This window comes from Lontra canadensis, unplaced genomic scaffold (genome assembly GCF_010015895.1).
Source record: "Lontra canadensis isolate GAN:19392208 unplaced genomic scaffold, GSC_riverotter_1.0 scaffold21, whole genome shotgun sequence".
Classification (NCBI taxonomy): domain Eukaryota; kingdom Metazoa; phylum Chordata; class Mammalia; order Carnivora; family Mustelidae; genus Lontra; species Lontra canadensis.
The window spans coordinates 12,361,024-12,385,847 of record NW_022631015.1 but is presented as its reverse complement, the minus strand read 5'-3'; the positions used below and the strand labels follow the sequence as shown (position 1 = coordinate 12,385,847).

The following is a 24,824-nucleotide window of genomic DNA, read 5'->3' as shown; positions in this document are numbered from 1 at the left end:
CGAATTCCCATCTACTTGGGCTACCTTTTGGTGCTTGCCTGACTTCCTCAATGGATCTAACCTTTCAGCTCTGAGAATGACCTTCTAATTCTTACATAATGCAATTCTTAGCACTTTTCTTGCCTTAATTCTTGGTATTATTTCTGCCTGGTTCTGTGACTGCCCATCCTCCATTATTATTTGTGTTGTTTTTAATTTTTATCGCAATTTTCTTTTCTTTTGCTGTGGCCCATTCCTTATTGAATAATCATTTATCTTAAGGCATCTGATCAATCACCAAAAGCTGAAAACAACCATTAACTATTAGAATTATAGAGCCTATCCCAGTGATTGCCAAGGATGGGATGTTAGACAGTGTTCCCGCAGATGAATTCCAAAGGTGGTCGTCCCTTGACTCAACAAGAAAATTTCACTATATAAGCAAACAGACACCCACGAGCTTACTGGCCGTCGCTTCAAAATTCCACATCAGCTTCTTTTCTTTCTCAACAATGAGAAACCGGATTTACCTGGAAGGGCCTCTGCAGGGAAGTGGGTTTTATTGGTCAGAACTTCCAGTATTAAAGGGAACTGAAATTCAAATGGTACATTTTCAAATCACGACTTTTCAAGAATGTACAAGTTTAAAATTTCTCCTCCTCACTCCTCCCCCTCAACCCCCACCTCCAAAACTCTAGTCTGAGTGGTGAGAGGCCCCATGACTCCAGAGATGAATATAGATGGACCTGAAGTCCAAGGGGGGCCATCAGTCACCCCAGGGCATGCAGGGTGTTTCGTACCCCCTTTCTGGTCCCTTCACCCCACACAGGTGTCTTCAGTAATCTGAATGCCAAAGCCATGACCTTTTGCTTGCCCCAGGCTCCTAGGTGGTCTGTTGTAATAGTAGCTGAATGGGCCTGGCTGAGGTTGTCAGAGTGCAACTGGCTTCCCGGGCGACCAGGCTGGGCAGTAAGTTTCTCCTAGGGTGGCCATGCCCAAGACAGTGAGAAAGCCTGAAGGCTAAGTATTGACAAGAATGCAGGTAAACGTAGATGGGTAAAGAGGCCAAGAGAAGCATTTCAGGTGTTCAGGGCTGAGTGAAGATGAAATCAGAGATGAAACCAGCAAAAGGGTTCCTAATGCATTTCCTCCAGCACTGGCTGCTTGTGTTGCTCATCCTGGTATGCCCAAGGATTAAATTAACTCCAAGAATACAGGGGGTGCCCAATAGTGTACTTCCCTGAAGAACAAGAAGTCACTCTTCATGACTGTTCCGCCATGTCTGTCATGATCATTCTACTGACCACCGCTCTACAGTTGCGATTCCCCGAGATACGGTTGAGAAGACCATTGTCACAGTGAGGCTGGTTTTGGTCGGTTTAGATTCATGCCTATGAACGACCCATGGCATAAAATGGGAAACATTCACATGGCATCCCAAACTTCAGTTCCCTACAGCCTGTTGTAATACTACTAGCAAAAAGAAGCGGGGTGCGTGGGATAAGAATGGCTTTTTGGTGGATTAAATTTAACTTCCAAAATATGCTGTGCATTTAAGTCTCTTTCTTTGGGATTTAATCTTTAAATACTGGATATAGTTATTAGACAACTGTGGTCTGCATTCCTCTGCCAGAATAAATAGAAATATATTCTTTTCTATCTTGCCATAGTTTTATTATCAGGAATTAGGAGCAAGCTGAAGAAGTAACCGCCACTGCTGGCTAATTATTGTGAGAAAGAGAGTTCCACTTCAGGTGGTCTAAAACTGAAATAATTACATCAGGCTGGTATTCTCCAATATTTAGGTGTACGATATTTAATTACGCCAATTGCAGACAGCATAAGCAGCTACTTTGGGGTGTTTCTGCGAGTGAGTCATCTAACAAGGTCCACTAATGTGCAGTTATAAGCAGAATCAGATGTTCCACAGAAGTAATACTGTATTTATTTTATACCAGAGACAAGTGGATTGTCACATCTACTCTTAACATTTTTCAGGCAATTTTTTTCTTTTGATTTGTGTATGTGTATGCACGCAGGATTCTGAGTTCTCAACTACGTGTCTAAGTTCTTGAGCATATCAAGCATTTTTTATCTGAGTGTCAATGTTGGTTGTACCCACAGTTATATCTGCAACTCACATGAAAGAGTAAACAGGGAGAAGCTCGGTGACAAGGCGGAGAATATGTGGTGGGTCACTAAGTTTTCATAGCCAAATGTCAACTTGGTAGTCAACACTTCTGGAATCCAAAACATTTGGCTCCTTCCTTTATCAGCAACCTAGAAATAGGCACTTAAGACACTTACTGGAGAAGTCAAGTGTAAGTTCATTGCAATGGAATACTCACTGGGAACTTAGGCAACACATCTGATTTGGAGAGAAGCAGCCTAGGACTTGCAACCACTACTCTCCCAGGCCAGAACTCCCCCATATTGGATGAACATTAGAAACGCCTGGGGTGCTTTAAAAATACCGATGTCCACGCTCTACCCAGAATATTCGATTTAGAATCTATTCAAAGTTTCCCAGGGCCATGAGCCACCATTCTAGAACCTCGCTTCTCCGAGTGTGGTTCATGGTCCAGCAGCAGGAGCGTCCCCAGGCAGACCATGAGAAATGATGTACCAGGAGCCCAGCTCCATCCATACCGGCTGAACCAAAATCTGCTTACTGGCAAGATTCCCAGGTGATTCTAATACATTGGAAAGTTTACAAACCACTTTTTTTTTTTTTAAAAATAGAAGGTTCTATAAGCTCTTTGTTTGTATTGTCAGATCATCAAAAAGCAGCGCGCCCACAGAACTCTGATGAAATGCCCTCGATGAGCTCTAGTTTCATGGTTTGCCTGAGGATCAGTACAGCCCGTTAGTGTGTATTACATAATTCTCATCAAGGACGGCTTCCTATTACATACCCAATATTCCTCATACAGGATCCTTGCAATAAAAGTCCTTTAACATTTCAATGACACCTGTCATTTCCTGTCACCAGATGAATTTAGTTACTTTTATGTAATTTTAAAGCCTACAGTCTAATACATGAAGGTCTCTAAAGATGATAAGGGTTTTATATACATTGGGTTGGCAGTACTATTTCATCAACTAAATCTCTGTGGAGGCCAGATTTACACAATGCTTCCAAGAATTATGTAAACTACTTCATTTCTTTGGTCATGAATAATGGTCCACAGGAATTTCGAGACCGCATCCTTGCGAAATCATCGAAACATATCCCCAGGTGACCATTAGTAGATGCATCTGGAATGGTACTTCACTTCTATCTGTGCTTCTGTACCTACCTCCCTGCCACTCAACTGCAGGCCAGGGGCAAGAACTGGGAAGGGTCTAGAATAGTGGTTTTCCATGTGGGGTCCTGGGACCAGCAGACCATCTGGAGGACTTGTTAGAAATACAGGCTCTCAGGTCACCGCCAGGCCTACAGAATCAGAAAATCTAGGAATGGGGGCTCCATGATTCTGATGTACATGGACACAGATGTGAAATGGGCGCAGAGAATTTTCCTTTCTAACAATTTCCCAGGTGAAGCTGATGGGGGAACTTACTTTAAAACCCCCCAATAAAGAGCAATGAGAAAGAAAATGACATAAACATTACTTTATGTAAAAGCAATTTTAAGAGGCTTCACTTTTGACAATTTTAGTTCATTTAATTAAAAAAAAACTAAAAAAGAAAAAGAAAAAAATTTATTTTTCCTATTCCTGAAGTCATTGGCCCCTTTGAAGCTACTGTTTTCTAAGCTCAATGATGAAATTCTACCTTAGGTTTTTAAGGGTTACAATACTAGCAAGATTTCAGCAGAGAAGTTATCTCTTGACTTATCACTTAGCAAACCGAACGTAGGGAAAGGATGTGAAAGTGCAAGAATGGGAACGAGTTTGAGCAGAAATCACAGAAGCCAGTGGTCACCTGCCCCTTGGGTTATTTTCCCTGAAGCTTTCTGTAATTCCAGTGAATGGAGAGAGACACACAGCCCAGATTCCCCCAAAAGGCATCCTAAAGTTGGCTCTGCCAGATTTGGAGATCTCAGTTTCCAGGACTCTGTCTCCACAACCAAATCTAGAACCTCTGCCCATGCATCTGTTAGCTCTTGGCAAAACAGAGCTTCCTGTTTTCAAGACAATGTTTTAAAATGGCTCATAAAAGGTTTCTTGGACATAACTAGTCCTTGCAAAGCAGTATTTTGCTGATTAAACTATAAATGAATCAGAAACACATGGAGTGAATTTCGCTCGGGCTTGGCAAAACACACATTGGACTTGATTCCATCCAGAGTATTTGAAAGATGCTTTCGGGTGTTTGTTGAATCAAACCAACATGGCTTCATTTTTCCCAGTTCCCTTTCATGCTGCAGCAGTTTAAGAAGAGGACAAAGATTCCTCCGGGTTTGCCTTAGCCTTTGTCCCTGCTTTACCAGACCTCTATACAAATGCAGACTTGATTCAACTAACAGTTACTTAGAGCTGAATGAAGACCCAGGAGTGTTAGCAGACGCATTGCCAACTCTCTCTTTTGACTTCAGGATAGTTCAAGAGGTTTCTTTTTAATTTATAAGGGAACGGTTTCATACTTGGGTTATTTCAAAGAATAGACAGTCCCTTGTAGGTGAACTCTTTCCTGCTCGCCTGCAGAGATACAAGCTAACTGCTCTCTCAACGACCGGCATTTCAACTCCGTGGGCAGAGGCGTTTTGATGAAATGCCACTGCTCTGGAGAGCCCCTTTTGTGTGGCTAGAAAGAATGCTCACCTTCTGGATTTTGGAGGGGTTTTGCAGAAAGAAGCATGGATCCCAAGATTCTGATGGGAATTATTTTTTCCCCCAACTATATATCGCTGGTATGTTTCTGAATATAATAAACAGCTCTGGCACTTTTTAGATGAGATTCCCTCTGTATTTGAAAACTATTCCTTCCCCAGGCACAGTACTACTGGGAGTCCTGTGGAAATAACGCTTAATACCTAAGTGTTGGGGGAATATTTAATTTCTCAATATATCCGGGACATAGACAAATAAATCTCAGGGATATGGATTTGGGAAACCTAAAGACTTCATAGCTTTAAAAAAGCTCAAAGATAATTGATATCTGAGATGAAATGCGAATCAGGGACTGTGTCTTTTATGTAAGGTCATACACATTTAACACACAAATAGCATAATCATGTTTTCCTCTCTTAATGAACACATTTGCCAATAAACCATACACGTATTAATGTGAAATGCAGAAGTGATTAGGAGAATAAATGTTGCTAAGTAACATGTATTACATTCTTGGAAACCTTGAAATCTTCAAACGTTTTTATGAAACATGACAAACTAACACAACGTAACATGTTCAAATCCTGCAACTGTTAAATAATTTTTTTTTTGAGAGGGAGCTAGTGAGGGAGCACACACTTGAGGGTGGGGAGGGGGAGGAGAGAGAATCTTTTTTTTTTTTTTAAAGATTTTATTTATTTGAAACAGAGAGAGAGATCACAAGTATGCAGAGAGGCAGGCATAGAGAGAGAGAGGAGAAAGCAGGCTCCCCTCTGAGCAGAGAGCCCGATGCGGGCCTCGATCCCAGGACCCTGAGATCGTGACCTGAGCCGAAGGCAGAGGCTTAACCCACTGAGCCACCCAGGCGCCCTCTTTTTTTTTTTTTTTTTAAGATTTTATGTATTTATTTGTCAGAAAGAAAGAGAGAGAGCACAAGCAGGGGGAGAAGCAGGCTTCCTGCTGAGCAAGGATTCCCAACTTGGGGCTTGATCCCAGGACCCCAGGATCATGACCCAAGCCAAAGGCAGACACATAACCGACTGAGCCACCCAAGTGTCCCACAGAGAGAGAATTAAGAGCAGGTTCCATGTCCTGCATAGACCCCGGTGTGGGACTCCTATCTCCCAACCCCGAGATCATGACCTGAGTCAAAATCAAGAGTCAGACGCTTAACCAACTGAGCTACCCAGGCATCCCAGCTATTAAATAATTTTAGTTATCCTTTTGTACCATCAAGAAAGAAAAAAGGAAGAAAAGAGAAGAAACCTAAATGCTAGGAGAGAAAACAACATTCCTGTGGGACAGAAGAATTTGAACAAAAACACAAAAACATGTGGTGAAAAGAGAAAACACTGGAAAAAATACAATTAAAAACAAGAAACTCGAGAACAGGACAGGGTATCACTTACATTAATGCCTCTCTTCTTCCAAGATCTCAAACCCCCAAATTTCACTCTGTTATTACAACCTGCAGGGTCACTCTCCCTGCGTTTCAGTTTCTTGTTTTGTGTATAAGCAAGATGCCCATAATCCAGTTACTTTAATCTCTTTGAGCCTCACTCTCCTCATCTGTAAAATGGGCATCAGAGTCACTGTCTCGGGGCTGTTGTAAGGATGCAATGAGATTGCTCGGGTAGAGCCTCTCAGTAGCACCTGGGATATATGAGAACTCAGAAGATAATGACTGGCATTTCTGTCCTCAAAGCCCAGTCCTTAAGCGCTGCTCAACCTGCTGCTTACCCTTCCTGCAACCTTCTGGCCAACAGTCTGCCATTTCCTCCTGACTTCAGAGTTCTCCTAAACCTCTACTCCTCTTTGCCTTCCGTGTGCAATCAGTGGCTGTTGATTATACTTCCTAAGCCACTTGGAATTTACCTTCTCTCCTCCATTCTTTATTTTTATCGCTATCCCTTGATCCAGACCCTTGTTATGTCATTACAAATCTATGTCATTACCTGATGACATGCCATTCTGGCACCCTGGGTTTATGCCCACTGTTTGGCTTCGGGCAAGGTCCTCATCTCTTCTAGCCTTAGCTTACTCCTCTGTGGAAAGGAGAGTGCTATAGGATTCTCAGCATCCAAGTAGCCCTCTTCAATAAAGTCATTGTGAACACTGAATCAGTGAACATGGAACCATTGCTCCTCAGGGAAATAGAGGCTAAGGTTTCACAATGTTTCCACCAACCGATCAATTTGTACTTTGTCTTAAGTGTGTGTCTGTTTAAAGACATGTTATTTAGTATATATTATTGATTCATTAACCTTGAAGTTGGCCAACAGCACTCTAACTCATTCCTGAACAAAACTTATCTCATGTATTTTCTCCGTAAGCACGCCACAGCCTTCTTGTGGTTAAGAGCACAAGAGAACACTTCAGCACTACACTTGGGGACCATTTTAAATAGCAAATAGTCACCAACAAAAAGCAAAAAAAAAAAAAAAAAAAAAAAGTGGAAAAATGTTAGACTAAATTGACCATGAAAACAACACATGTTTACAGTATGAGAGCCAAAACAAGATGGCAGAGCACAGCCCTCTTTGATTTCAGTTGGGAATGTGTGTGTGGTGCAAAATCTTTTGCGGCTCTGAACATGCACATGAATGACTGTGACAGTATCATGAGTATTGATCTTGGGGCTACAAATAAACTTTTGTGAATAAACAAAATTGCAAATATAGAACCCATGAATAATGAAGATCGAGTCTATTTGTAACTACCTTCCTGGTCTGCTGGGTGGGTGAAAGCTATCATCTAAGGGAAATGCTCTATAATTACTAGGCACTCAGCAAGTGAGAGCTAGTTGTTGTTAGTATTATTATCATTATTATTGAATTATTGACCATTGCTTGGTTCTGCCTCCTGCAATAACATTATAACTGATTTTCACACTCATCCTCTCTCTCCGTTCACCCCATCCTATGCATACTTTTAACTCCTACCATATCCTTCTCTGCTTGATATTCAAGTTCTTTGCAATATATGTACATCTGGTTTCTTTTTACCTGCTCCTCCCACAAACTGGCCTGCTCACCTGCCTCATGGATGGTTTTGCTTCCTGCTTACTCCCGCTCCTCCCACTCCGTGCTGAAATAGACCTAGTCATCCCTCAAGACCTTTGTTAAAAACATTCCTAAAGCCCTCTCTGGCTGGAATTAATATCTCCTGTTATTCAACTTCAATTTTTTTCTGGTCTCATGAAGCTGTCATTTTCTGTATCTTCACAAAACTTTTATGTACATGTTGTTTTCTCTAGATAAGGCAGATCTGATTCATCTTTTCTTCCCCTGCAAAACTGTTTGCACAACACTTTGTTCTTAGTTCAGTAGACAGTGAGTGCTTACTGATTAAATACAATAACAACAACAACAACAACAACAACCCCAAGGTAGTGATTTTTTTTTTTTTTTGGCTTTATATTAAAAAAACCCCACATTTTTACTTGGGAAGTTGTACATATTTGTTCATGTTAATGGAAGTTGCATGTGTTAAGTTTGTTCAAACCAACTTAAATAAGAGTTCCTAATTTATATTCCTAATTTATCTGAAAGCCAAAGGGAACCGGTATTCGTTTTTCTTGAAGTCTGATGGCGTGTTTCTGACTGCATGTTCTTAAACCTTTTCAGGCTCCAGGTCCTTTTTCGGGCAAGTCACAAACCTTCAAGTCAGTGCTAAGTAGTTCAGGTTCTGACATATTCTAAATTGCATCATAGTTTCAACAGCCTCTTTCTAATAACCCAGACAAGAGCACCTGACACTTGGAGAGAACATTGCATCCGAACAGCTTAAAGGTTGGGCAAACTAATTTAGTGCATAACACATTTCTTCCCCTGCCTTTGAAATGGATCCTGGTAGAAGGGGAGAATTGTGCACCAAGAATGGAGTGTGTTTTTTGTGCTCAGACAGCATGGGGAGCTGGCTCAGAAGGTATGATCATGATGCTCGGGGAACCAGTTCTTTCCCCTTGGGCATGGAGGCATACCTTATTTTTTAAAAAGATTTTATTTATTTATGTGACACAAAGAGAGAGCACAAGGAGGCAGAGCAGCAGGCAGAGGGAGAAGGAGGCTCCCCAGTGAGCAGAGAGCCAGACATGGGGTTCGATCCCAGGACCCTGGGATCATGACCTGAACTGAAGGCAGATACTTCATCGGCTCAGCCACCCATATCCCACTGAGGTATACCTTGTTTTTAATGCAAAAGGACATGACAGAGTGTTTTACAAGTTACTAAATATGTGCTTCTTTGTTCCTTCTAATAGAATTTTTCTCCACCACCAGTTTTTTTTTAAGATTATTTTATTTATTTGACACAGAGAGATCACAAGTAGACAGAGAGGCAGGCAGAGAGAGAGAGAGGGGGAAGCAGGCTCCCCACTGAGCTAAGAGCCCGATGCAGGGCTCGATCCCAGGACCCTGGGATCATGACCCCGAGCTGAATGGCAGAGGCTTTAACCCACTGAGCCACCCAGGTGCCCCTCTACCAGTTGTTTTAAAAAGAAAATCAAGGTAAGCCTTGCTTGCACGATCTCCTCGTGTCTCCTGTTTGGATCTGACTGGGATATGCTCTACCTCAGTGTGCAGACAGTCCCCTGACGGTGTGGCTGTGAGCAGTAAGAGGCCACAGGCAGGCAGGGAGCGTGCTCACTCGTGTACAAACACCTGCGAATCACCCGCTTCCCCTTTCCAGCCTTTTCATGCCTGTGGAGGGAGAAGAGGCATCCGTTCCCCGGTGCTCCTGATATTTGTGGGGACACCTCAGCCATGAGCTGGACCCCATATCAATTTCTCTGAAATCAAAGGTCTGATATTCAGAAAGAAAATGATGTGCAAATATCACTCACAACACACCTTCCTCTCTACTCACGAATTCTGTTTCGGGAATGAATAAATGTGCGTGTGTGCATGCATATACGCGTGCAAGTGGGTGTATTTCTGGCAACCATGTCCCTGAACATCACTGTTCACGCTGCTGTGAACTGACTGCAGAAATGGGGAAAAGTGTGGGTGATCGCACTGAACATGGCAGGACCCTGGACGGAAGGATCAATCCTTGACTTCCTTGCAGAGACAGAATATTCAAAGGAAGTGGGAAATGAGCCAGTGAAATACCACCATCCTTTGGACTTCAGAGGAGCATCTGATTCCAAACCATGTGAAATCCGTCCTCCAAGAACAGCTGTCACCAAGGACACGCAACTGTGACAGGGACCAGTCTGCTAGTTCTTTGACAGAACACCTGGGAGGAAGTCAGAAATGGGTCTACCAGACCACTTTCCGTGATGTCTCTCCATGGCAATCTGGAGACTTCATTGTTCCTTTATGGAGACAGCATTTTCCTTTAGGGACCTGATAAATTTCTAAAACAAGAACATACCTTTTAATGAGCTTTCTTAATTGGCAGATGTTATGGGCTGAATTGTGTCCCCCCCCCCCCAATCCATATGGTGAAGCCCTAACCCCCTCAGTACCTCAGAATGGGACTATATTTGGAGATAGAGCCTATAGGGAGGTGAACAAAAATAAATGAGGTCATATGTATAGAGCCCAAATCCCACTGGACTGGTGTCCTTATAAGAAGAGGAAGAGACCCCAGGGATGTGCGTACACAGAGGTTGAACACACTCACATGTGAGGACACAGAGAGAAGGCAGCCATCATCAAGCCAAGGAGAGAAGGCTCAGGAGAAACCAACTCTGCCAACACCATGACCTTGGACTTCTAGCCTCCAGAGCAATCAGAAAATAAGTTTCTGCTGTTTAGGCCGCTTAGTTTGAGGTATTGTGTTATGACTGTTCTAGCAAACTAATATATAGTAGTTATTGGTTATTCATTAGCTATAGATTATCTTAAGTGATTTTCTTCTGTATTACTAAGAAGAAAATCCTGTGTTTGTTTTTTAAAATCTTTTTAAAGATTTATTTATTATTTTAGGGAGACTCTGAGAGAGCACATGCATGCAGGAAAGGGGCAGAGGGGGAGAGAGAATCTTAAGCAGAGTACACACTGAGTTCACAGCCCACCTGACGTGGGGCTCGATCTCACAACCCTGAGACCATGACCTGAGCTGAAATCAGGAGTTGGATGCTTAACTGACTGAGCCACCTAGGTACCCTGAAAATCCTGTTTTTTAGTAATACACATATTCTTCCTTTTTTTGTCAATTTTCCTTAATCCTAAATAGTTACTAAAACCTACTGACAGGGGCACTGGGTGGCTCAGTGATTAAGTGTCTGCCTTCAGCTCAGGTCATGATCCCAGGGTCCTGGGATTGAGGACCACATCGGGCTCCCTGCTCTGCAGGAAGCCTGCTTCTCCCTCTCTCACTCCCCCTGCTTGTGTTCCTTCTCTTGCTGTGTCTCTCTCTATTAAATAAATAAAATCTTAAAAACAAAACAAAACAAAACAAAACAAAACAAAACAAAAAACACCTACTGACAGGCCCAACTAAAGTTCAAGGTTTCAACAGTGTTGGAGGAATATTCTAAGGTTCTGGTCAATCTCCCCAGTTTTGACACAGTCTCTCATTTGTGTCTCTCAGTAACACTTGGAGTAGGGTAGGGACTACTGTTCCCATTTTATCAGTGAGGAGTGACTGACTCCTGCTATAGGGCTGACTCAGAGAGCTACTGGGCTCTCTGTGGTTTCTCCCACATTCTGCTCGTTTATCTTTTCCTTCGCATTATCATATTTCCAACTTTGGAGCGTTTTTACATTTCAAAATTTGCTTCTTTATTTTTGAATCTTGTGACGTATATGTAATTCTACTGGATTTTTGCTTCTGTTTCTCTTCATTTTAGGCTTTTGTTGTGGAGCATTTCTTTTCTTTTTAAGATTTTATTTATTTATTTGACAGAGAGAGAGAGAGAGAGCACAAGCAGGCAGAGCAGCAGAGGGAGAGGGAGAAGCACGCTGCCCACTGAGCAGGTAGCCTGATGTGGGGCTCGACCCCAGGACTTTGGGATCATGACCTGAGCCCAAGGCAATCGCTCAACCAACTGAGCCACCCAGGCGCCCCTGTTGTGGTTCATTTCTTAAAAGAAGACACTCTATACCATTCTTCACTGTGCCCTTGTGTGTGTGTGTTGGGAGGGGGCGATTTTTATTCAGTTAGTTTTCTTGAAAAGCCCAGGCTCTTCCTGGATCACCTTTTATGAAATCCCTCTCTTAGCACGCGCTCCTATAGCTATGGGTGCTGAATTCTACAGGATGCAGAATACCCATGGGATGCAAAATTCAAGGCCTTTTGACATCTTTCTTCTTTAGATTAATTATATGGCTGGTTTTGGACTTTATAGCGTATGCTCAGAAGTTTGTTTGATGGGAAGCATTAAATCCCTATGTTAGGAGACTGCGAGAGTAATACAGAGGTGAGCCCGTAAGGGGCTACACAAGGGTAGTAGATTTTCTGCTGTCTCCACTGGGGACACAGTCACCCATCTGCATGAACTGATCACATGGGCAGACCACCTGTAGGGTGTCTGAGCCCAGCAATTTAGGAAAAAACCAAGCAGAGCCATAACTACTAGCATGATGAAGCGGGGAAAACCAAGTCTGCCACACGAAACGCCAAGGACCAGAAGGTATTTGAGGCTCTCTAGAGACAAGGGTTTCTTTGCCTTTGTTGCCCCCACACCAGCGTGGTCCCCAGTGAAATCATCAAGAGCAGTGTGACCTAGCCAGAAGGGCACAACGAGTCTGGAGACCAGTATTCCTGCCCCCATGCAGCCACTGATGTCCCACGTGGCTAACACCCGTGCAATATTCTTCTGTGGGAAGCATGGGGCAATGATGCCTCATCACCCAGAGGAATATGCATGCTAATAACTTCATTCCAGAACATTCTGAGGATCCTTCATGCTGTTCTAAAGTCGCATAACATTACTCCTTACTCTCTGGGATAGTAAAAGGAAAAAAAAATGGCCCCATTTTCAACTATTTTGTGGTCATTAAATAGCACAAATCATAATAATAATAGCAGCTACTGTTTATTAGATGCTATTTATGCCAGAATTGTATTATGAGCTGTTCCACTAATACATAATTTTACTTACTTCCCAGACAACCGACGAGGTAAGTACCGTTACGATTCAATTTTACAGATGAAAAACCAGGCTGAGAAAGGTCAAGAAGCTTACCCAACGTCACTGATTAAATAGGTGGGAGAACAGGAACGCAGACCCAAGTCAGCTTGAACACAAAAGAGTTAAGCTTTTGAACAAAGTATCCACATTTCCCCAAGGACTGGATTTTCACAAAAGCCTTCCTATCTCCCATCTTCTGACCGGCTGTCCCATGAACTATTGAACCGTCGGAAATGGACCTCCAAACATGGTACCTTGTATCCCAACTGCATTTCCCAGACTGTGCCTCATCCTGAAAGTAACATAAAAATCCTTTGTGAAACCACGAGTCCCGTTTCTTGGGGGTAGAAAATGTGGGCACCACAATTTACGCAGGTCGCGAAACTTTAGTGATTTGGAGTGTAAGGCAATGCACTCCAAGGTAAAGCGAGTCAGAGCATCCCATTGCTTTCGGTGGTCTGAAAGGTCCTGACAGATCTTACGGTGTCTGGAGGTTGTCCTTATCAATCTTAGTCCTCATTATCTTATTGAAGTGCAGAAATGCAGGTTTTCCATCCACCTCAACGGCTGGATATCTGGATAAAAGGAACTCACTGGGCTGACATTCATTATGGAAGCTGTGCTGTCTCGGGGGACTGGCATGACCTGCGGAGGGGGGAATCCGTGAGCTGTCCTCTTATATTATGAATATTTATAATACTATGCTATCTATATTCCAAGCGTGGGCTTTAATTAGAAACCTCACGATGTTATGCCTTTTGGCTCTGTTGTCATCGTTTGGTTGTGTCTGTTGAACACCAGAGGAGAACGGCAGTGAGAGGGCCAAAAGAGAGAGAGGTCTCTAGAAAGTTCATGATCAACAAAATCTTTTCTGTTTCTAAAGGGGGTCTGTGGCCTCCAGGATTTAAGAACCCTGAGTCAGGTTCATTTTTACGGTGAAATCCACACATCCTTTCACAGTGATCCCTGTACCACTCAAAAGAATTGTTTCCATTGGGCACATTTGGCTCGCACAACTTGCCAAAAACTGGGAGTAAGGTGGGGAAGGGGTGAGGGGCAGCGGGGAAACTTGAATATCCCTCCTTAGACCTCTCTCACAGCACGTTTTCCCTTTGGTTCTAACATCACCATATTTTGTTTAGAGCACCTCAGTGTGGCCAAAAAAGAATAGCAATTAGAAAGGGACTCTTGGAAACTAACGCCTTGCCTATTTCCCGAGGTTTCTAGGAGTCAGGGAGAAAAAGAATCCGTTGTAGTTTTCTTATTCATGCCCAGTGAGCTGTTATCAGTTGCCATATTGATTTTTATCGTCACGCCTCAAACCTCAAAATGCCACAGTCCGCCGTGGGATCTCACCAAATCTGTATTTATCCTTCTACTTCCCCGATCAGCTTTCTCTTTCAACAGCCACAACTTTGCCCTGCGCCCACCTCCCCTGCAAATAACAACTGCAGACCCGATTTTCCCTTTCCTGTCTCTTTAAGTCAGAAACTTCCTGAGGTTCCAAAGTGCTGGCTCCTTCAGCTCCTTCAGTCCAGGGCGAGCCTCCACTGCAGTGAGATTTGCAAGTGAATCCCCTGATCTGAAAAACATCGCTTGCTAGCCAGTTTCCCACCACGTCCTCTGACTTCCAGGCATCCACCTCCCATACACCAGTGGGCTGCAAGACATCCCAAGAACCGGGTCCAGAGACTGAAAAACTGGATCAATTCATACTGGCAGCTCCAAAAGGCAAAAATTCCTTAAACCCAATCAAACATAAAACCGATACAAAATCCATATAACAAATGCACGGAAAGCAATAAACTTATTTAAAACGCAAATGCCTACCTTACAGATTTCCCAAGGCTCTGTGCTCCCACAAGTATCCTCCCCTCTGGGTCTGTTTTCTGGCTTTCTAATAGCGGTGCGGTCTTAGAATGAGCCCCAGTCTCAAGGGTCAGGCTCTGAAATACACATGCTGCACACACCCAATCAGCCCTTCGGTGCCAGGCAGCCCCTTCGCCTTCCTTCCCGGCCCCGGGCCAGCCCGTGCCAAGTGCCTGACTGCTGACCAACTCTTCCGTAGGACGGAATGGGGGAGGGAAGGGAGCCCACAGGCGCTGGGGACCGCTTCCACTCACCGTGGACAGGCTGGCCTCCCATCTGGGCAGGAAGGATGCACCTTACCCCTTTGCTAAGCTTAAAAACCCCTCCACAGATGGTTTCTCTGGCCTCATTCAGATCCCAGAACAAGTTGGCAGATTCCTCCTGGTGCTCGCAGACCACCGAGGGGCAGCAGCCCTGGGTAGGCAGGACGAGGATGCCTCTTACCTTCACAGAGCCCCAGTTCTTAAAAGCCTGGCTGGAGTCTCCTAGGAGTCATGCCATGCGTTTTCCTTGACGTTGGAGGCAACCAATTCCAGAAGCAGGGAACATTTTGAAATGAAACAGAAAGTAACCTGGTGATCCAGCCGGACCCCCGACCTGCACTTGGCCTTGTGAGCGAGTGTCTCCAGACCCAGCCAACCTCCCCCACCCCCACCCCAGCTGTTTCAGCTTGGAGGAAATTCAGAGAAAACTGCAGCTTGGAAGTCTGGAACTCACAGCCTGGGCTTTTTGTTTTTTATTTTTTAAAGTAGTTGTTGAGCTTTTTAACATGCAGTTTGTCTCCTTCTGCAGGGAGTTACTCAGTGAGACTGTCACCTGACTCACAGCCGCTACATTATATAATTCAAACTGTGCCTTTGGAGTTCTGATCAGGAAACCACACTCCCCTCCCGTCCCCTCACCCTCCTCCCCCTCCCCCTGCACTGAAGGGGGAAGGCAGAGAGGGAGAAGCTGCAAACACCACTGATAAGTAACCTTTTTTGAAACTTCAGTGGGGGGAGAGGCGTGCTACAGCTTCACAGTGCATTTTGATTTCCCTTTGGTTTGATTTTTGGGTAGAGGACCTGCTAAATGCCAATGCTGAGTTGGCAGAGATTTCTGAACATGGAACATCTCAAGATGTAACTGTAGCACTTTCCTTGATCTTCTTTTAGGGTGGTACAGATGTGATGTATTACTGAATGAGTTTTCAAATGACAGAGTGCATAGATTTCGAACACCTGTGCAAACGAGCTCTAAAATCTGGAGTGTTTACTACTTTCGCCACACATCTAAGTTCCCTGAAATGCCAAAGGGGTAAATTGGGTTGAGGGGGTCTTTAGCCAACCCCCTTCCTACACCTGACCGTGATCCTCATAAACCTTCCCCCAGCCTCCTCAAAGAAGCATAACATCCAACTGAAAGCCACAAGCTTGCTAGGCAAACACCTCTGAAAAGCCAATTCCCCAGCCTCTACTTTCTACCAGACTGAAATCCTTAAGGCAAAATCTCTGGATATTTTGAAGCCAGCACCGTCCTGGGTGAAGGTGATAAGAATCATCTCAGTCTATCCCAATTTCCCTTTCTCAGCATCTGTGTCATCTCTGAGATATTTATCGAGGGGCAAATACGTTAAAACAGAATTGGCCCACGAATGAGAGGCTCTTTGAGAAACTCAGACGGCATAAATAAGCCTAACACTTAAAGCATCATGAGACAGAATGATCAACATAAAAAACTCCAACCTGTTTGCTCTGTCCATGTCAAAGCCAGGCTGACCTGTTTCCGGGACGGGGGGCCAGGGGGGGTGTCCCTCGACTCCCAGTCTTCTCCCAGCCAGGGGAGCCTTGTACCTAGAAAGGACTGCTAAAGTCTATGGGAACAAATATTAACACTGATCACCCTTTTTTGGTTTATCCTAATCTGACCTCTCTTCTCCCTGCCCGCCCCCAGCTCTGGAGGTAATATTAGATACCATTACTATATTAAACTGTGTGGACGTTATACAGATACTAGGCCCTAAGAATAACTTTCAATGTCCGTTGTAAGTGTCTATCCACATTGCCCTCTGAAGTGGGCACGGCATCATTATTGTCCTTATACAGACCCAAAGAAGCCAGTGCCACAGGCAGGAATTACAAGTCAGGTTTCCTCCTCTCAGCGCTCAGTTCTGCAAAGACCCAGACACATGAAAAAAATATATATAAATGTGTAAACCTGAATGACAGATTGATGTCTGTTTATTTCACCCCTTCTAGGTATAGTAAATACAGTATATTGCCACAGTTGCTATGGTAACTACTTCTGTCTTAATGAAAATAAGGACACATAGTAAGATAATAGAAACCATCAAGTGGTGAGACCCTCTCCACGAATGGGAAGAAAAGCAATAATATAAAATAAACCCTTGGTCCATACACAATCATTAGGTATTGATGCCACAAAAATTGAATTTCCTAGACCAGCACCGTTCAATAGAAATGTGTGAGCCACATACGTAATTTAAAATTTCCTAGTTGTTGGATTAAAAAAAAAGTGGAATTAATTTTGGTAATATATTTTATTTAATCCAATATATCCAAAATATTATTTCAATAGGTAATCACCATGAAATTATTTGCAAATTATTTTGTATTCTTTTCTTCATACTAAATCTCTGAAACCTGATATAATTATATGCATTATATACCTACAACCTATCTCACTTAGGAGCAGCCATGTTTCTGGTGCTGAATGGCCAGATATGGCCACACCTGGCCATATTGGATGGTCCCACCTCAGACTATATTTGGTCATATGGGGCTTGGAATTTGAAACTTTTAGAGAAATAAATTGCATTCATTTGGTTCTGGCCTTATGGCATAAATCAAGTGGTATTCTCTTGGGCAGAGTAAGAAAATAGCAAATAAGCTTGGAATCGAAATGGTATTGGAATGCCTGGGTGGCTCAGTTGGTTAAGCATCTGCCTTTGCCTCAGATCATGATCTTGTGGTCCTGGGATCCAATCCCAAGGCTGGCTCCCTGCTCTTTAAGATTAAAGATTTTATTTATTTATTTGAGATAGTGAGAGAGAGAGAGAGCACATGGGAGAGGGAAAGAGAAAAGCAAACTCTTCACTGAACGGGGAGCCCGATGTGGGGCTCGATCCCAGGACCTGAGATCCCGACCTGAGCCAAAGGCAGATGCTTAACCGACTGAGCCACCCAGGTGCCCCATAAAAAAAATTTTTTTTAAATGTGAAAAAAAAAAAAAAAAGAAATGGCATGAAAGACTCAGCTCCGTTCATGTCGCCAGAGAATAGAGAAGATTAAAAAATAAACCTCGGGTTTATAAAAATTTCCTTCATTGAGTTGCCCCAATCACACAAGTTAGGTACCTCAGAATCATGTTTGACTGAACTTCCTACACCTTCCTCTGCTCCTTGGAGCCCCTCCAGTAGACCACTAAGTCCGTAGGGTCTACCTGTCACCTCTTCTCCAATTCTAGGACCTGTGCTATCTCCCAGAAGATCCCAAGAGCCTCTGCCTGGGCTCCCTGCCTCCACTGTCTCCCCATTCAGGTTATTTCTATCCTACCTTCAGTGTGAGTACACCATGAAAGCAAACATTTAATCATGTAGCTTGCCAGCTTAAAACCTTTAAAAAAAAAAAAAAGATTTCGTTTATTTATTTGTCAGAGAGAGAGGGAGAGCAAGAGAGCACAAGCAGGGGGAGCAGTGGGCAGAGGGAGAAGTAGGCTCCCGGCTGAGCAGGGAGGCGGATACAGGACTCGATCCCAGGACCTTGGGATCATGACCCCAGACGAAGGCAGGGGCTTAACCGATTGATCCACCCAGCTTAAAACTTTTAATAGCAACCTGCTGCCTTCCAGATAAAACCCATACTCTCTAACGTGATACCCTAGGTAATCATAAACTGACCTTTAGGGAACTTTCTGGCCCAACTCCTGGCTGTTTTCTTTGATTCTACCCTGATCTATACTCTCGACTGTGCCATGATTTCCAGGACAACTTGCCTTTGTTTAGTCTGTTCCTCTGCCAGGAATGTCCTATCTTAAAAGGCCTATCCCTTACCAAACAACCAAATCCTTTGAGCCCAGCTCTAGCATTTACTGTAGGTTTCCTTAATCTTGTAGTCCAAATTAACCACCCTCTCCACTGTGTTATATCACTCTACTTTTATACGTAGATGTGTACAACGTTTATCACATTCTGTTGTGATTATGTGACATGATAGATGAGTATTTCCTCAAGGAGAGGAACCACATACTGTTTACCTTTGAATTCGCTTTGGGACATAGTAGGATCTCAATAAATGCTGGGGGAATTCCAATACCCTTCCCTTTTCATGTCCTTCCTTCTTATTGTTGAGCCACTTGGTACATCATCACCATTATCATCACTACATAGCAGCCAATATGTATTAGCTCTAGTATGTGCCAGGCCCGGTGTTAAGTAAGTTTTACATACATTTCATGTAATTTCAACCACAAATCTGCAAGAACAAATCTGGGACTTCTCAATTTTTAACAGCTGTGGCATCTTGAATACCATTTCCTTCTTCCAACAAGTGTTTTAAGGTATTCTTTTCTTTTTCAATATTTTTTTTTAAGATTTTATTTATTTATCTGACAGAGAGATCACAAGTAGGCAGAAAGGCAGGCAGAGAGAGAGAGAGAGGAGGAAGCAGGCTCCCCGTGGAGCAGAGAGCCCGATGTGGGGCTCGATCCCAGGACCCTAGGATCATGACCTGAGCCGAAGGCAGAGGCTTTAACCCACTGAGCCAGCCAGGCACCCCTCTTTTTCAAGATTTTATTAAAATTCTAGTTAACATACATTGTAATATTAGTTTCAGGTATAAAATTTAGTCACTTCCTCATTTACATACAACACCTGGGTCAGGTGCCCCGGCCTGCATCATTTTAAGGTCATTCTTATAAACACCATTTATGAGAAGTTGATGTGCAGTTATGACCCCAAAGAATGAGGGATGACATACCTGTTTGTTAACTTATTTATTAACCAGGCTAATGCATGTGCCTCGTTTTATAGTTTATTGTCTCTGTCTATGAATGCTTCTAATTCTTAATGGGTTGGGAAAGCAGGAAACCTAACTCAGTAATATTTTGTACAGAGTACGGTGGCTTTGAGGAAGGGCTGAGAAACCTACCATAGGGACATCATGGGATGTGACCCTCAGTTTTGTTGCCCAGAATCCTTTCTGGCCTCATTTCTGGCTCTCTAGTCATTTCCACATAATTCAGTTTAGGGGGGCTTTTGAAAGTAGAAAGACCAACACCAAAAGGTGGTGAGGATGGGGAACCACAATCCTTGCGGTGGATGATGGAATCCGCCATCATTGCTGGTGGGAGTGCAAAACAGTCCAGCCACTCTGGAAGACAGTTTGGTGGTTTCTTACAGAATAAACTTCTGCCATGGAATCTACCAATTGCACCCACTGGTATTTACCCAAAAGGCTTGAAAGCTTTTGTCCATACAAAAACCTGCACATGGCTGTTTGTGGCAGGTTCACGCAGAATTGCCAGAACTTGAAAGCAACCACGATGTCCTTCAGGAAGTGCATGGATAAACAAACTTGGTACATCCAGACGAGAGAAGATTATTTAGCTCGAAAAAGAAATGAGCTATGAATGGGGCACCCGGGTGGCTCTACTGATGAGGTGTCCGACTCTTCATTGTGGCTCAGGTCATGATCTCAGGGTTCTGGGATTGAGCCCCACCTCGGGCTCTGCTCAGCATGGAGTCTGCTTCTGCTCTTACCCCTGCTCGTGCTCTCTCTCAAATAAATACACAAATAAATAAATAAATAAAATCTCCAAAAGCGAATGAAGAAGAGAGCTATGAAGCCATGGAGGAAACTCAAGTGTCTATCACGAAGTAAAAGAAACCAATCTGAAAAGGCTCCATATTATAGGATTCCAACTGTACGATATTTTAGAAAAGGCAAAACCGTGGTGACAGTAAAAAGACTAATGGTTGTTGAGGGCTAGGGAGGGGCGTGTGTGTGTGTGTGTGTGTGTGTGTGTGTGTGTGGCAGGAATGAGCACATGGAACACAGAGAGATTTTGGGGGCAGTGGAACTGCTCTGTACAGCCCTGTACTGTGGACATGTGTCATCATACATTCATCCAAAGCCACAGAATGTGTAACACCAAGAGTGAATCCTCTTGGAAACTACAGACTTTGGGTGACAATGATGTGTCAAGGTAGTTACTGTAGTAACACGTAAGTGTTACACGTCAGTAACACGTCAGTTACATTTGTCAGGAACAAATGTAACACTCTGGGCTCAGATGCTGATAATGGGGGAGGTTATGCGTGGGCGTCGGCGGGGTGTGGGGGGGTCTATGGGAACTTTCTGTCCTTTCTACTCAATTTTGCTGTGAACCCAAAACTGTTCTAAAAAAAATAAGGTCTATTTGGGGCACCTGGGTGGTTCAGCCATTTAAGGGGCTGCCTTCAGGCTCTGGTCATGGTCTGGGGCTCCTGGGATGGAGCCCTGCTCAGTCGGGAGCCTGCTTCTCCCTATCCCTCTGCCCTTCCCCCCTGCTCATACTCTCTCTCACAAATAAATAAATAAAATCTTTAAAATTAATTAATTAAAAGATAAAGCCTAATTAAGAAAGAAAAATGGAGGGGCTGTGGAATGGGTTGACCACGGGTGCCCAGGGATCGTGCTCACTTGGTTCTGGGGCGATGTCTTGTTTTCCCACTATGTGGTCAGTTGCTCGAGTTTATTAATATTGTTTTATTACTTTTGTTTCCACAACATCACTAAGTAAATGGCAGTGCGTGTACAAAGGGATTAATAAATTCTCATTTAAATGAAATGAAGAGAAAATACACTTGGGCTTTGAATAATAAATACATATTTCCCTCCACATAAACAGCGTAATAGACTTACTGTCAACAGAAAAGCTACTACTTATGCCGTTTCTGGAGGCTCTGTAGCCTGGACAGCCTCAGAGTTGGAGGAGGGTTGTGCTAGGAGGCCTGGCTCAGGGCTGGAAGAGTGACTGAGCCTTGGGAAAATTTAACTCACTCTTGGACTCAATCTATATGCCACTCTGGGTCAGCCCTTGCCACCACCTGCTGGATTTACAACACCGTGCACAGAGCAGGGCTGCCTCTGCAGGGGGAGGTGTGGTGAGCCTCCATTTCCTTATCTATTAAAAAGCAGATTAAGAAAATTGTGGGTTATTATGCGTGCTACAGGAGATCCTGTCTATCATCGCCCGAGGTCTGTGTCCATTAATGCAATAATTTATTCTTAATATATTTTTAAGATTTATTTATTTGAGAGGGCACAAGCCAGTAGAGGGAAGAACAGAGGGAGAGAGAATGTCAAGCAGATTCCCTGCTGAGTACGACCCTCAGATCATGACCTGAGCTGAAGTCAAGAAGTCGGACGTTCAACCGTCTGCCCCAGGCAGGCACCCCTTATCCTTAATACTAAATATAATCAGCTATCACATCATAGTAGCAAAGCCCTGGAGATGGCATGGGGGAGCTCCCAAGATGGCAGGGCCCATGTGAATGCCTCTTCTTCTATCTCGCTTACCTTCTTTCTACCCAAGTTGGGGTTGGCACACAGATGGGAGTGGGTTGACTTCCCCAACCTGTCTCCCTTCCTTCCTTCTTTCCTTTTCCGTCCCTCCCTTCTCCCCTCTTCATTTTCCTTCTTCCTCCCTCCCCCTTCTCTTTTTCTCTCCCTTTCCATTGATTCTTTCTAAAACGTGTTTAATTTTTAGTTGGATTATCTGGGTGCCTTCGGGTGTGGTTGTGACTTGTCCTGATGAGTCCCGGGTGTTGTACAGAAGTGCCGTATCACTATAATCTACCCTTGAAACTGGTATTACACCATATGTTAACTACTGGAATTAAAATAAGACAAAACAAAATAAAATAAAAAAGAGACAAGATGACTACAAATATAAAAAAAAAATAAAATAAAGTGAGTTTATTTTGTCCCTTGCTATTCTTGGCCACCTAACTAAGACTCTGTGTCGAGATCTTCTTGCCAAAGCCATATTAAGCTCACCAAGGTTGCTAAACTTAGACCAGCCTGTTTCTGCTCTCTCTCGGAAGGCCCGCGATACCATAAACAAGAAAGGCATGAGGTCGAAAGATTCTTGTTAGAGCAAAGGCGGCTGCTTCTCATGGAGCTTCCCAGAAGGAAGGCAGAGTCTGACAGGAAAATGATCCGAGGCCTCGGGCATCATCTATATGAGAGCGGTTAATGCCTCGCTCTCTGCCAAGGCAGTGCGACTGCCAGTCTCCACAGCCATCTTTCAAACTGCCTTTCGGCCAGCTCAGCACAATATCTCTATGACAGCCTTGGGAGAACAATAGAGATAGGCAGTTCCCCAGAGGGCAGGTGGTTTCCAGGGTTCCTTTCATTCTCTCCAAAGCACCATGTGGAAGTTACGTGACAACATGCATCCAAAAGGGGCTGAGACCCAAGAAAGACACGAGCAGGGAGAGGAGAATAGGGCAAAAGGAATGAGGTTTTAAAAAGTGGAGAATAGATTAGGGAGAGACCTGGGATTGAATTCTGGTTCCGCAGCCTGCTCCCAGGGGGGAAGCTAGTTCGCCTCTGTTTCCTCCTGCGAGCAATGGTGTTAGTAATAACCTGAAGGTAAGTGGGAAGAGGTGTTTGTAAAAAAGCATCTGTCAGGTGGCCTGGTGTATAGCAGGTGTGAATGACATTGGCCAGGTACCTTTCTGGGCTTCTGTTTCCTCAGGTCTAAAATGGAAAGAGATTACAATGCCCCTTTATGAAGTTCCTTGGCATAGGTTAAAAGAGGCCTCTGGCGAGTGGTAAGTACTGCACGTGTGTGGCTTCGTTCTTCCCCATCCCCCACCCCCAGATCTCCGAGTTGTAGATTATAGTTTCCAAAGTGGGACGCAACTGTATCTCCCATCCCACTTACTCCTAAGAAACTTGCCACTTCCTGGACAGGGGGCGGAATCTAGTTCCTCTTCCTGTGGCTCTAGGTGGAGGGGAGGGCTTGGTGCATGCTTGTAGCCAGGGTGGTAGAAATAATTCCGTGGGCCTACAGAAGCTAGGTCATAAAGGGCAACGTACCTTCCATCTCACTAGTTGGAAGAGTTACTCTTAAAGCTTTCGGCTGGCAAGTGAGCACGTGACTTCTCCGCGGCTGCCATCCCACGAGGAAGCCCAGCCTAGCCAGAGTGGAGGCACCATGGAAAGAGTTCCCAGATGCTCCGACCCCAGCCCCCACAGTCACTGCCTGACCTTGACCTCATCAGAGACCAGAACCAGAATCACCCAGCTGAGCCCTTCCTGAATTCCTGACCGATGTCAATGAGAAATGCAGATGTTGAACACACAACAAAGCCTAATGGGAAGAGAAATATGGCTTCCATGACATTCTCCAAGGCACAGTAGCACCGGGTTCAAAGCTCAGGCCTCAGATTCGGGGAGGACCAGGGTTTTAATCAGCCTTGTTATTTAGCTGTGTGATCTTTGCTAAATCCACATGTCTAAAAAAGAGGTGACAAAAATAATGACTAAGTTGTAGGATTTTTGTCAGGAGAAATGAGGTGATTCTGGTTAAGTACTTAGCATCAAACTGACATAGGGTAAACCCATCTGAGATAGTCTTTGTCTCAACCTCCACCACCAGTGCTGACACCATTACCAGAAACTCTCTCCCATTCATTAAGATGGGGTTTGCTCCCAAGGCCTTAGAGTTGGCTGGAATTAACCTCTTTCTTTTTATAATCACACTTCCTTCCATTGAGGCACTTTCCCTTTGACCCATACTTTGTACAACTACACTTCTCAGCCTTCATGCTAATATCACAATCATAAGGAATTATTTCAAACCATCCAGTCAATCTTAGCTGCAGGGGACAGCTCCCCCACAATCAGCTATCCCCTTAGCCTCAGGGGTCACAGTCATCATTGCTACTAATGGCTAAATATCCTGGAGCCGGAGATCTGTTTTGATCAAGAACTATCTATCCCTAAGACGGCTGACCCATTCATTTCAGGCTTCAAGTATGTACAATGCGCCAACAGAAGAAAAAAAAAATAAGGTTCAAAAAGAGAAAGTATATTGAAAACAGCATTATAATTTGCTTAGTCACTCAT

The 24,824-nt window shown here is 43.9% G+C and overlaps 1 protein-coding gene across 6 annotated transcripts in view; it reads right to left on the bottom strand.

Annotated features, from left to right (window-relative positions):
- Positions 1-24,824, bottom strand: part of PHACTR1 (phosphatase and actin regulator 1) — a 558,358-nt gene that overhangs the window by 289,422 nt on the left and 244,112 nt on the right. The window contains exon 1 of one of the 6 annotated variants that reach the window (XM_032861581.1): positions 15,151-15,207. The exons of 4 other annotated variants lie outside the window; for them this stretch is intronic. The gene's annotated coding sequence lies outside the window, so the exon portion shown is untranslated. Of the gene's footprint in view, positions 1-14,667; positions 14,846-15,150; positions 15,208-24,824 lie in introns of those variants that run through there. One more of the 6 variants, XM_032861580.1, reaches the window with a different exon arrangement.